The following is a 13,164-nucleotide window of genomic DNA, read 5'->3' as shown; positions in this document are numbered from 1 at the left end:
CATTCTAGTGGGACTCTAGATGAGAGAAGCATGGGAGAATGGCAAAGTAGAAGGATCCAGAGGGTCCTAGAAGCCCAGAAGTAGAACATTATGATAGGCAGATTTGGGCACAGGGGTCTCGCTCATACTAAGGCACCAGCCAAGGACAATACAGGCGGTAAACCTTAAACCAGAAAATCTTTCAAGTATACTTACAATATGTTTGATTGCAGCTACCAAAGGTGAGAGGGCCTAGAACCTGTGATAAAGGAGACAGCTCTGGCTGGTCCCCAGTCACAGTAGGATTTCGATTTCAGAGAACCACCTCTTCCTGTATTTGTGCTCCAAAGGTTTAACTTTGGTAGGATTGCAGTTCTCAGGGGCAGCACATCTCTTTGCCAATTAGAAATAAGTGAGCTTCGGAGAAAGGAGTTTGTTCTCAGATCAGTTTGCAAATATAAGATTCACTCTCCTTGCCTTTAGTTCATGAAACACTGGCCACTTAGATACTTCATTGGCAGGGGTATTAACCATGAACCTCCTCTTCAGTGCCTGGGAAAGTTTTGCTGGTGGCCATTGCTCTACCTGAGCTCTCTTCCCTTCTGAGAACAAGGAGTAGGGATGATGTAGAAAGAACATCAGCATTGGTCGTTAGTTCTGTGATGCCTTCAGAGTAAAAGAATTAAAGATCTGACAGCTCCGTACCTTGTATAATCCCACATAGGCCCTCACGTGAGGAAAACAATACTAATGGACAATGGGCAAATCTTGAACATAGACTAATTTGTAGTACTAGAGCAAAGCTAATTTAGTTGTTGTTATTGTTGTTTTAATAGAGTACATCCTTATCAAAAGAAACAAACCCTGAAGTATTGATGGGTGACTTGTTACTATGGTGATAACAATACTCCTTATAGGAAATCAGACCCCTTCTTGTTGGAGGCTGGGGGCACGGTGCGTGATGCTCTTTGTGGTGCTAACCCCACATTATTTCTACCTTCAGAGCCTGCCACACCCACTCAGCAAGTCCCCATTCCTGCCATGACCTGACACACTGAGGAGTTCAGTGCATGGAGGTGTTCCAGTATTGCTTGTTTATTTGCTTTTGTTTATAAAGCAAGCTTATTTCTGCAGAGGAGGTGACCTACATTTCCATCTAGGGAAGGAGCAACAAGGAACTCCCTCTCTCAGAGCTGAGTCTCTGAGTCCTCAGCAGCAATATGCTGTGTTTCAACCATCTTTACTGGGGACCAAAGAGGTTGAGGTCATGGAGAATCAAACTAGTCACCAGTTCAACGTGACCCACACTTCAAGGTGAGCATGACAGATTTTCAGGGCTGGGAGACCTCCTGTTAGATAGGGGCTGATTGAAGGCAAGCAAGAAGCAAGGCCTGATGCAGGGTGACATTCTTTGTTTGCTACCTGCTGGTTTTCTTTAGCGACCTGCTGTTTGCCAGAAAGGATCCAGGCATCTTGACAGCAGCCCCCCAGCCCCCCCCCCGGGATAAGTCCTCCAGAGAGGCTGCACAGATAGCACATGCACGGCCCTAGCCCCCTGCACCCTGCCAACGTCCTAAAAATGGTACCACGCAGCCCCTTCGCCTCGCACGTGGACCTATAGCTCCAGGATTTTCACAGACTCTCATCAGTCACGGGAGGGCAGAAAACTTCTTGGTTATCTGGGACCAGTCGGAGGTCACTCACATCAACCAGCCCAGGAGGGAGGATGGTGGAGAAGGAGCCTCCAAATAGTGGACAGTTTCTGGTGGGCGCCATAGATCTAGGATTTGAGTCTGGACATTAGCAAGGTTTTAAAGAAACCTACACGGAAACTGGGGTGGTGGTGCACGCCTTTAATCCCAGCAGTTCGTAGGCAGATCGCTGTGAGTTCAAGGCCAGCCTGGTCTACAAATCGAGTCCAGGACAGCCAAGGCTACACAGAGAAACCTTGTCTCGGAAAACAAACCAACCAACAAACAAACACCTACATGGGACATGGAAACATCACTTGTCCTGGCGTCCTGGAGCAGCTATCACCTCCTCCAGGCCTAGTACGCTGTGTTCCAGAATTTAAGAGGTAGTAGCCAGAAATTCAGACACTCAGGATGGTAAAATTAAGTCACTTGGTTCTAGTGGGTAGGTTTTCAACAGCGGGACTTTGCTGTGGGCAGAGGTCCAAGGCAAGTGGGTTTAGCGAGCAGGTTTTGTAAGGAGGAAACGGTTCAGCATCATGGACACTTAACTTTAGAAAGTACCATGAATGTGCCTTGCTGGGACACATGTTGGCAATGGATGCTGACCAGTGGGGCATCATGTCAACTACTCTACACAGATGAGGAAACAGGAACCCATAGGAGCTCCTCAGTCACTCACCCATGTCCATAGCGAGAGTGGGGGGCAGAATGTATCTCAGTCCAGCTGTCTCACTGCAGATCGTATTGTCAGACTTTGTTTTCAGTGGAAAGGAAACAGTCAGACGTGTAGTTGAGAATCACCATTCAAGTATCCTGGCAGGGATCCAAACACTAGGGAAAGAGAAACCTAGCTAGAACTTCTCCTGACATTTCATAGACTTCCTAGAACTGAAACCAGTCAGCTGAATTCAGAGTGACTGTGTTCCACAGGGAAGACACCAAGCCCAGACTCTGGCTGGGAGGGACTCCTGCATAGTCATGCATAGATAACTTTCAAGCCAATGGATAAACAAGAGCTTTGGCGAGTGAGTCCTTTAGCTGTGAAAATAAGGATGTGCTTTGTCAAAGGCATGAGGGCACGGCCTCTACCCACCCATTCTCTGGGGCTGGTGAGGCTGAGCCTTCTGCAGGCCCCTGTCAGAGGGCCAAGCATGTCAGCCTAGAGGAGGCTACCCATGGTCAGTGCCATGGCCAGCCCCCAACTTTCACACTTATATATTCCCCAACATATTCAACAAGTACTTATGGCATACCCATTGTGTGCTAGACAATGAGACACATGTGGACATGAATGCCAAAATTCCAAGATAGGGCTTTCATGAATGTTTGGGAAAGGGAGTTTCTAATTGCAGAGCCCCTAAGTGAAAGATTTAGTTGTGATGCAGCAGCAATGGCCAGTCTGCATGGAGGGCGCATCGTTGCCAAGCATTGTTTTTTTTTTAAGCCCCTCCACATAAGTTAAGTTAGCCCTAACTTAATGATTGAAACTTGACATTCAGTAAGTGACCTAAGTTATTGTCCAAGGTCAGCTTGACTTCTGGAGGAAAACTCACTGGCACAAATGTCAGCTTTGCTACAGCTTCCACGTGGTCGTGGGCAAACTGCCGACCTCCCAGCACCTCCATTTCCTCTGTAAAATGAGACTGCTGGTTAATTTGGGGGTGCCGGGGCCTTACCAGGGTGAGGATGCCTACAGATAGGATGCACCCTTGCTTCTGGGTGCATCTGTGTTTGCAGAGCAGTTGGGTGTTAGGTCAGGCAGTGGAGTGGAGGTGACTCATCTCAGTGTGGGGCTGCCCTATTCACAGTCTAGGACCTGGGGTGGGAAAGGGAGGGAGAAGACAGTGGGCACTTCGCTTGCTTCTCAGTGAGAGGACATAGTCCTGTGGCTGCTGTCAGAGCTCAGGCTTTAGTTCTTCAGCCTTTGGACTCAAGAGCTTGCACTTGTGGCCCTCAGCACCCTCAGGGCCCTCAGCCTGTGGCCTTACACTGGGAGCTGTGTGTCTGTTCCCCTTGTTTGGAAGCACTAGGCTTCTTAGAATGAGACAGCCAATGAGATTGCATGAACTCATCTCTATATGTGTGTATGAATGTGAGGTGTGTGTGTGTGTGTGTGTGTGTGTGTGTGTGTGTGTGTGTGTATCTCTTGGGGACCCTTACTAATATTTGATATAAGATATAATACTGATATCTAACACCAATATAAGATTGAAATGAGTTGATCAACGTAAGGTACTTAAAAGTACACATAAATGTATGTCATATGTAAACAATGTAACATCTGAACAGGAGATCACACAAACCAAACAGGACAAGAAGCAGGATTAAAAGAGACATTGGGGTTAGAAGTGCCAGGCAAACAGCAGGGAAGAGGAACATGGGTGACAAATATTGGGCAGTTCAGCATCTTATCAGGAGGACAAGGCAGGAAGGGATTAGGGGGGCTGGGCTAAGACTGGACTTAAAGTGATGGACTACATTAAAGTCCCAGAGAACTAGTGCAGATTAACCTTTCCTAGTGTTCTATAAATATGAAATTTATGAGAGCCTTTGGAAGAAGAGTCCCATTTGGCTAAGCAAAAGTGAACTCCTTCCTTCTTGGGAGTACCCTCCTGGTGGATTAACTCGACCTCTCATCACAGCCAACTGCATACTGTGTGTGTGTGCAAATAGTATGCTCCGAATAATACACTATGGGCATCATAAACACGTGACTCCACTGCTGCCTAGTCCAGTGTGCTGCACAGGAGAACCCCAGCACAAGGGGCCAGTCTGTCAAGATGAAAAAACTGATCCCTGGAAGCTGAAGATGAAACCTTTGAAGTGAAAGAGCCATGGAAGTTTTATATAAGCTGGCAAGGCCGTTTCTAGGATATATTAAATTAAAAAAAAAAAAAAAAGCAAGGGGCAGAATAGCATGAGATTCCTGTATAAGAAGGGGAAGTTAAATGTGCCAATATAATTTGGGGGAAGGAGGTGGGGGAAATCACAAGGAAAAGCACCAGAAATCCTTGTGACTCTGTAGCTCACCAATAAGGAATGCATGTACAGGCCAGGACCGTGAAGCAAGCAAGCTCCAGAACTGGCAGAGCTGTATCTGAGTTCCATTCAGTCAGAGTGGGAAAGTCCCACTGCACACGAGGAGGTTCAGCGGGGCCCATGGAAGGGCGTGGTCCAGTAAGAGTACTAAATTGGCCCTAGTGTAGAGGATAAAAACACTCTGCCAATTGTTTCATAACAAGTACCAAAAGAGATGAGTTTATCAAGCAGATTACCTGTCCACCGTGGAGGTGGGGGAACTGCTTTAAAAGGGAGGTGAGGTACAAAGTACATCACAAAGCCAAGCATAACAAATATAGGTACCCCAGGGAGGTGACCTGACTCCCAGAAGGTGGCAGATGCCCTTAATCCCAGAACTTGGGAGGCAGATCTCTGTGAGTTCGAGGTCACCCTGGTCTACAAGGCAAGGTCCAGTACAGCCTAGGCTACACAGAGAAACCTCATCTGGGTTGGGGAATAGTGATTCACAAGAGGCTGCTGGTAGAGATGCAAAAACAGCCAGCTAAAAATTTTAATACTTTGATTTTGGAGGACTGTCAATTCTTTGCCTACTAGAAATGAAATTCAATTATTAAAGCAATAAGAACAGAAAAATACCAAGACAAAGTGCAAACAAAAGCAAACGGTATTTAACTTTCTCACAGTGTACAAAAGGAGATCCTATCAAAGTCATGTTTGATACAGAACACTAGCTATGCCATCTAGATCTAGGGGAAAGAACTATGAACAAACATTTGTGTCTTCCTAGCAGGATGCAGACCTGAAATTATGTTGTGTGTATTGAGAGACTGGGCAACTGTATAAATACCTGACATTGGTGGGATTCTCTTTGCTTCAGAGGGAATATACCAACACAGTATGGGCCGGTCACAAAGAAGCCTCTTGAGGCTTGATTGGAAATGAAGCTTCATGAAAATCTCTCTCTCTCTCTCTCTCTCCCTCCCTCTCTCTCTCTCTCTCTCTCTCTCTCTCTCTCTCTCTCTCTCTCTCTCTCTCACACACACACACACACACACACACTCTATCTATCTCTTCCTCCCTCCATCCCTCCTTCCCTCCGCCTCTCTTAAAGTAGCACTGTGTTTGTATGTGTGTTATAAAGACAGAGTCAGGGAAAACAAGAAACAGAGAAAAATGTTTCAATGTTTCAATGTGGTGGTGGTTGAAGAGTATATGACAATTATCTTGCTATTCTTGCAAGTTTTCTATACATTTGAAAAATCCAACTGGAAAATGAAGAATAATAAATGTGTGCCTCTTGCCTTTCGAGGGAAGCAGTCTGTGGGGCAACTGATGCTCCAGAGCCCACCTGTGCCTCCTGATGGAACCAGAAAGGTGACCACACCCTGTTTGTCCATTGTCCTCCTGTTCTTTTTCACTCCCTCTTATATAAGGTTGGCCTGAAATACACCAAATGCACCCAGACCCCTGTCTAGGGCTCTCAGTGTGCAGTATCTGTCTGACCGTTCCCATCCCATGTCTGACTGGTCCCATCCCCCTTTCGTTTTGAATCCCCACTACTCCCGTGATAGGCTAAACAGCATCCACCATCACAGTGGGTCCACATCCTTACTCCCATATAGCAGAACCCTGTACATATGGAGGATCTGGAGGTGGAAGGATTACTGTGGGCTATCTGGTTGTGCCTGGTATGATGTTTGGGGCATTATAAGGAGGAAAACAGGAAATCAGAATGAGAAAGTAATGGGGTGATGGAATCAGAGACTAGAATGATGAGCTTTGGGGATGAAGTAAGAGGCCATCAGCCAGGTGACAACTTTGGCCAGGTGGCAATGCAATGAGAAGATAAAAATGGCAAGGGCACCAAAGTCTTAGTAAGAACGTCCACCAACGCCTGGACTATAGACCACTAAACTTGTATCTAATCTAGTGTCTGGTACATGGTATGAGCACAGAATGGAAAAATCCAGCAAGCTGGTCCAAGATCCTAGCTCCCTCACTTACTCGTTGTAATGTATGGATACGGGGTGAGCATTGGGGCAATAGATAGTAGGGCTGAAATGCCAGACACCTGAGAATATTCTGTGGACTTTTAGTTCCTAAGGGAGTGCCTGATGATATTGCAAATAACACGTTTTCTTTTGCTGCTCTTGAATTCTGCTGCTGCCACATAATGACTTTGTTTTTTTCTGTTGGTAGATCAAGAGCTCTCCAAAGACCTCAACTTCAAACATCCCAAGTGCCTCACAGGATGCAGTGGGGTACTGAAAAGGCACCATGTACTCGTATGTGCTTTCCAAAGACTACCTGCATCGAAGCAAAGGGAAGTTAGAGGTATCTGGGCATCTCAGTACACCACAGGCCCTGCCTCTGTGAGGGGACCCCTGTGCAGCTCTGAATACTTACATGGGGACACAGAACATGTCTTAACACAGAATCCCAACCTTCAGAAACTCAAAGCCACAAGCACCTCAAATGCTGGAACACTAAACCAAGCATTTCCCCATTCTCCACTGGCCAGCGACTAACCTGCTTTCTCTAACACAAAATGACTTCACTCACTTCGAACTCTTTAGCAACCTCTCAAGACACTTTCGTATGTTGATGTTCTCAAGGTTAACACAGAAAGAAGAAAAAGCCACACACTTTAGGCACAACTAAAATCCAAATTGACGTCTGAATTATAGAGCAAAGTTCTTATAATTGTGTAATCCTACACTGCAGTACAGTGCCTGACACAAACGAAGTGGCTTCCTTGCAAATATTTGCATACCTATTAAGCCTGAGGTTACTTGCAGCCCAGGGCCATGACAAACATTTATGTGGCACAGTCACAACAGTAATAGCATTGTTTATGAGGGGGACTGGCATTGAGCCTCATACTACAAAGGGTATTCTGCATTTTCCGTCTTATTTTCTCCTGACAACTCCATGAACTTTGTGGGTTTTTTTTTCTTCTTCTCATTTTACAGAACAGATCTCCAAAGCTGAGATATAAGGAATCTGGCCCTGACTGTGAGACTGTAGCCTTTGCACAAACCACACAGCCTATGATGGTGATCTGTGTAATATCATTTTTCCAGTCAAAGATAGCTGATGCTGGCCTCACATGGGACTAAGCCAGAGGCTAAAGACATGAAGTGATGGGGCCAGTACTGGCTGGGAATTTGACAGCTGCAGCAGACTCATTTCCTGAGGGGGAGGGGAGGAGCCAGTGAAACACCTGCAAGGTGCTGAGAGAGGAGCCGCAGAGGGGCTGAAAGTGGACGATGGCATAGGCATCATGCAGCTGCCTCTGTGAATTAAGGCCAGTAGTGTCACCAGTTCTGCCAATGACACCAGTCTCTCTGCCTTGAAGAATCCCAGCTCTATGGTGACCCGACCATTGGCTTATCAGTATTGCTTTTCAGGCTAGCTGCTATAACAAATGATCATAAATTTAGTGGTCCTTACAACACAAATACCATCTTCTTGAGCTGTAGGTCAAAAGTTCCAAAATTGGTCTGGCAGACTGAGGGTCTGCCCTAGTCTAAGGACTAGAAGGATAAGAATGTGGCCATCTTCGGTAGCAGCCTTATTCTGCCTACCACAAAGGAAGAGCAGAAGCTTGGTGGAAAGCTGTACTTAGCACATAGCACCTAGCACCTAGCCCCAGCACCTAGCACTATTCCCACGCTCTGTAAAAGCATACGGTGTACAGGCTTTGCAACCAGGCAGATGTAAAATTCAGTTTCCAGATCTGTTATTTACTGTGATCTTGGACAATTACTTAGCTACTTAGTTTCTCTGAGTTTGAGTGCCCTCTTGTGGAAATGACTGTAGTATGGCTATCTTTATTATGTCAGTCAGTGTATTAGAGGGCAAGCAGAGACAGTGCATGCAAAGTGCCTAGTACATACTTACTACATGAGCCGCTATGGTTGCTGTCATGCTCATGTTGTTTAAGCAAGTTTTGTAAACATAGTGATGGAAATGCTATGCTAGAAGGCTCTTGGGCAGAATGGCTCCCTGCTGGGCCTTAGTGGATGCCAGATGAGCCTCCTCTCTAAGACAGTTAGCAGGCCTGAGCTCATCCTCCTATTGGCTGTTTCTACTCAGCCGATTCCTGGCGTTAGTCCTACTGATTGCTCAGTGGATAGCGCCTCCTGGTTAGACCCCCTCTGCTCACTTACCTAACCCCGCCAAGGTGTTCTCAGAGTCGGTGGAAATGGCAAAGCCAGGATAAGAGGATGGCTTGCTGAAAATGGATTTTCTGTATGTGGAACAACAGCTTACACATGGTCCTTTGCACTGAAGTTGCCAAATGTTTCTCATAGGATTAAATACTCACACCTGGGAAAGTCGTCATTCATCCCTTCTTAAAACAGCGGTGCCTGGGAGTCAGGCTCCCTGTCGCTGGGACAGGGGAGAGGCTTACTTTCCTGCCTCTATACAGAATAGAGATGTTTTGAGAACATTGAGAACGCGCCTAAAGTTTTTTTTAAGCTGTGTTTTTTCTTCTTGCATCTACAAAAACAGGGGTGTAACTAGCTTCTCAAGGCAGCAATTCTCTTTTAAAGCCCAGCTTGATAGTGCGGTACAAGCCTGCAGAGTAAACCTGACCCCTCAGAGAAGCACATAGCCAGGGAAATGAGTGTCCTCAGTGCTGAGTACAGGTCGAGGAGGTGCGGACAGTAAGAACAATGGGATGTCGGGGTGGGGATATGGCTACTGAGAGCAAGCTGGGTAGCCAGACCAGCTGGATCAATGAGCTTTAGGTTCAAGGCACGCACCCTGGCTCAAGTAATAAGGTGGAAGAGTGACTGAGGAAGATTTCTCACATCAACTTCCGGCTCTACATAAATGTTCACGTGCATGCACATGTGAACATGAGGACACCATACACCCACATACACATTAACAGAAGGAGAAAAGAGCTGAGGTTCAAGAGTAAGGTCAGTTTATACAGGGATGACAGTAGGAGATGATTGCCTTTCCTGCATATTTAAGCAATGTCACTTTGCAATTCAATTAACTTTCTTAAGTTCTTTTCATTACTAAGGAGGTTTTTCAGCTCAGTCTGACTCAATAGCTCGCCAGCGGCTCCTGCTGATCTAACATCTACCTTTTTGCAAAGAAGACTGTAGCTGGCACTCCCGCCCATGGAGACCACTTGAGGTTAGCGGTTCCATCACTACACATTCAGAATTAGCTCCTGCGCTAGGCATTACACTGGATTCTGCTAGTTTGGAAATACCAGACCCAGTATTCCAATGCAGGGTAAAGACAGGCTGCCTAATTTATGCTTGTAGCACAGCAGAGTATATATTTAAAAAAATTTTAATTTTATTAATTTATTCAGATTACAACTCAATTGTTATCCCATCACTTGTATCCTCCCGTTCCTTCCTCCCTCCCGCTTTCACTCTATTCCCTTCCCCCAGGTCTAAGACCGAGGGAGACTTCCTCCCCCACTATATGGCCATAGAGGGGAGGTGGTCAAATATGGGGCACCAGAGTTCATGTCAGAGTCAGTCCTTGCTCTCCACATAACTGTGGAGAATGTCCTGTCCATTGGGTAGATCAGAGTAGAGGTTTGATGTTTACTACTTGTATTGTCCTTGGTTAGTGCAACAGTTTGAGCAGACCCCCCTGGGCCACGATCCACCCATCAAGATGTTCTTTTTGTAGGTTTCTAGGACTCTATTGGTCCTTCTATTTCCCCATCTCCTGTATTTCCTTTACCTAGAGTCTCAGTAGGATGTCCTCACCTCTATCCCAATCTCCTGGTAAGTGAAGACTTTTGTGGGACATGCCTTTTGGGCTAGTGCCCAATTGTAAGTACGTATATACAATGTGAGTCTTTCACAGCAGAGTATCTTTATGTGCGCACACAACACAGGTTTTGTACCTTTGTTTATCTCATTCTTTTCACGTGGAGTACCCTTCTCAACAGTATCTCTGTGATAAAATCATGTCGTTCTTTAAGACTTAGACAAGGCCCCTCCTAACATGCTTCAAAACTACTTTGGGGAGCTGGATATACAGCTTAGTGGTAGAACACTTGTCTGGCACACAAGAGGCCCTGGGTTTGTATTCCAGTATAGAAAACAACAGGGAAAACACTATTCTTCTTCCATGCTCCTACAACACCTCACACCTGATGACCATGGAAACAAGTTTGCACGTTTCCTAAATTAAAGCCAATGCTGTACGCACTGAGCTTGCTCATCATCATCTCTGCAGAGTGTGTTTGGAAAGAAAGGTTAAGATAGGTGTCAGCGGGCCTCAATTCCTCCCTTTCAGGAGTATTGCACATATCCATTCTTCTTATAAGAGGTGTACAGCAAGCTAAGGAAGCACAGGGCTGGTTTCTGTAATACAATGCCAGGCAAAGAAGCAGAAATCCTTCCAACAAGGTGCTCGGGAGTTATGGTAAGTCATCACCCCCTTTGCCTCAGAACGCCTCTAATAGCTCCAGGGTATGTGATGAATCACAACTTGACCCAAAGGCCCAAACTGGGATACAAGGATAATAGGTAAAGATGGCAGAGAGGATGACAGAGAATAGAGTATAACGGAGAAGGTTGAGACTGAAGGAGGCTATGGGAGAGGTTAGGAGAAGCTCCCATGAGACACTCAGGGCATCCATGAGCACAAAGAATTAGGTTCTCCGAGCTTAAATCTGAGTAGTTTAAGGTCAATTGGCTTCATTAAGTACAGTGGGCCTAGGACAGATCCAAGACGTTGACTCTGGACAGGCTTTTTCCTCTAACACTGGGCAAAGGAAAAATGAGCTCATCCTGCTGCTTCTCTCTCTCTCTCTCTCTTTCTCCCCCCCCTCTCTCTCACACACACATACACACACACACACACACACACACACACACACACACACACACACTTGTCTGTCTCTGCCTTTGTCTCTCTTTCCCTCCCTCTCTCCATCTTACTCTTCTGTGCCATCAAGTTACCATGACATTAAAAATACATAAAGCAAAAGACTTAAATATTTTTCTCTTATTGTTTTCAGGGATGATGGAAGAGTGCAACATCTCTCTGACCAGCAGAGGGCAGGCTTGGACAGACTCAGCATTCCCAACCCCTCCAACTCATCTTCCCCAGAAGAGATGCTTTTAACAAGAAGAGTTAAAAAGCTACCAGAACTAAAAGCGTCTTCTCAATTATCCACCTGAATTAGCACCACTTATCCTGTTTCTTGGACGGCTGCTCATACTGTAGTCACTCTTCAATGTGTGAGTAGTGGACAAGAATTTTAATATATTGAATTCTATTTTCTGCAGGTGGACCATAAAGCCTAAAGCCTAAACAGTGATAGATGATAATAAAGAAAAAAAATCTTTAATTTCATAAACATGAAATGGCAGGAACATTAAAATATATCACCTCCACCTCCCATCTCTTGCTTCTTGTGTCAGTCAGGAGAGCTAGCCCCAGGGTCATAAGAACATGTGAGCTGGGCTTATTGCAGCACTCAGGAGAGCAGGCCATGCCCCTTGCCCGGGCAAGTAAAGCAGGCCCTGTGTAGAGAAGGGGATGTGAGTGAGCCAGCCCAAGGCTGTGAGAAACTATCCTAAGAGCTGAACCAAGAGCGATGCTCCACTCCCAACCTCCACCCCACACCTGGTAGATGGGAGAGCTGGCCCCAAGGTTATGAGAGCAGGAGAGCTATCCCTGCCCCTCACTGGCTGTAGCACTTGGAAAAGTGGGCCCCGTGCCTCTACAATGGAGCTGGCTCTGGAAGCTTGGGTGTAGGTGAGCTGGCCCTGATGGCATAACACCAGGAGCACTGACCCTACCCTCTTACCTATGGTGGCATTGGGTGGCCTAGCCAGAACAGTGCTGGAGAGCTCTCCCAGGCTGACCAGCTCAGCAACCACCCAGGTCCAGATCCAGGACTTTGAGTTTTCCCACCCCAAAATCTACATTATCTATCAACAGTTAGAACATGTGAAAGGAGCAGTCCTGCTAACCCAAAGCTGCAGTATCTCCATGACACAGGGCAACAACAGGGTAACCAAGAGGAGTCCCAGTGAGGATCCAATATTGATGGTGCCACAGAAGCCAGAGATCTTGAATCAGGCCAATGGCTCATTGCAATGAGCATTTGCAAGTGAAGATGTGTGGACAGAGGGGTATACTGTGGGACACACTGTGACACACTACAGCTTCCATGATATCTATGCTTTGTTTTGTTTATTTTTTGTTTCTTTGTTTTTATTTTCTTTGTGGGGGGAGGTATAAGGGCAGATGTGAGGGGATAGGAAGATGAGTGGGACTGGGGGAATGGTGTTAAACTCACAGAGAATCAATAAAAAGCTTATATATGTATGTACATATACATACATACATATGTATATATACATACATACATATGTGTGTGTATATATATATATAATTTTTTTTAACTGAAGACAATTGTTTCTGTTTAGGAGTCATATTTTTAGGTAGAAGAATAGGTTGAAGACAA

General features: G+C 45.9%; 1 pseudogene across 1 annotated transcript; it reads right to left on the bottom strand.

The window, feature by feature from the left end:
- Positions 1-1,219: 1,219 nt before the first annotated feature.
- Positions 1,220-1,755, bottom strand: LOC311584964 (ran guanine nucleotide release factor-like; annotated as a pseudogene). Its single transcript has one exon. The product of its transcript is annotated as a ran guanine nucleotide release factor-like (transcript).
- Between the last annotated feature and the right edge of the window lie 11,409 nt (positions 1,756-13,164).

The sequence above is a fragment of the Acomys minous genome (genome assembly GCF_964271855.1).
Source record: "Acomys minous genome assembly, chromosome: 2".
Lineage (NCBI taxonomy): Eukaryota > Metazoa > Chordata > Mammalia > Rodentia > Muridae > Acomys > Acomys minous.
Note: the sequence above shows the minus strand (reverse complement) of the source record. Positions and strands in the feature narration are given on the sequence as shown.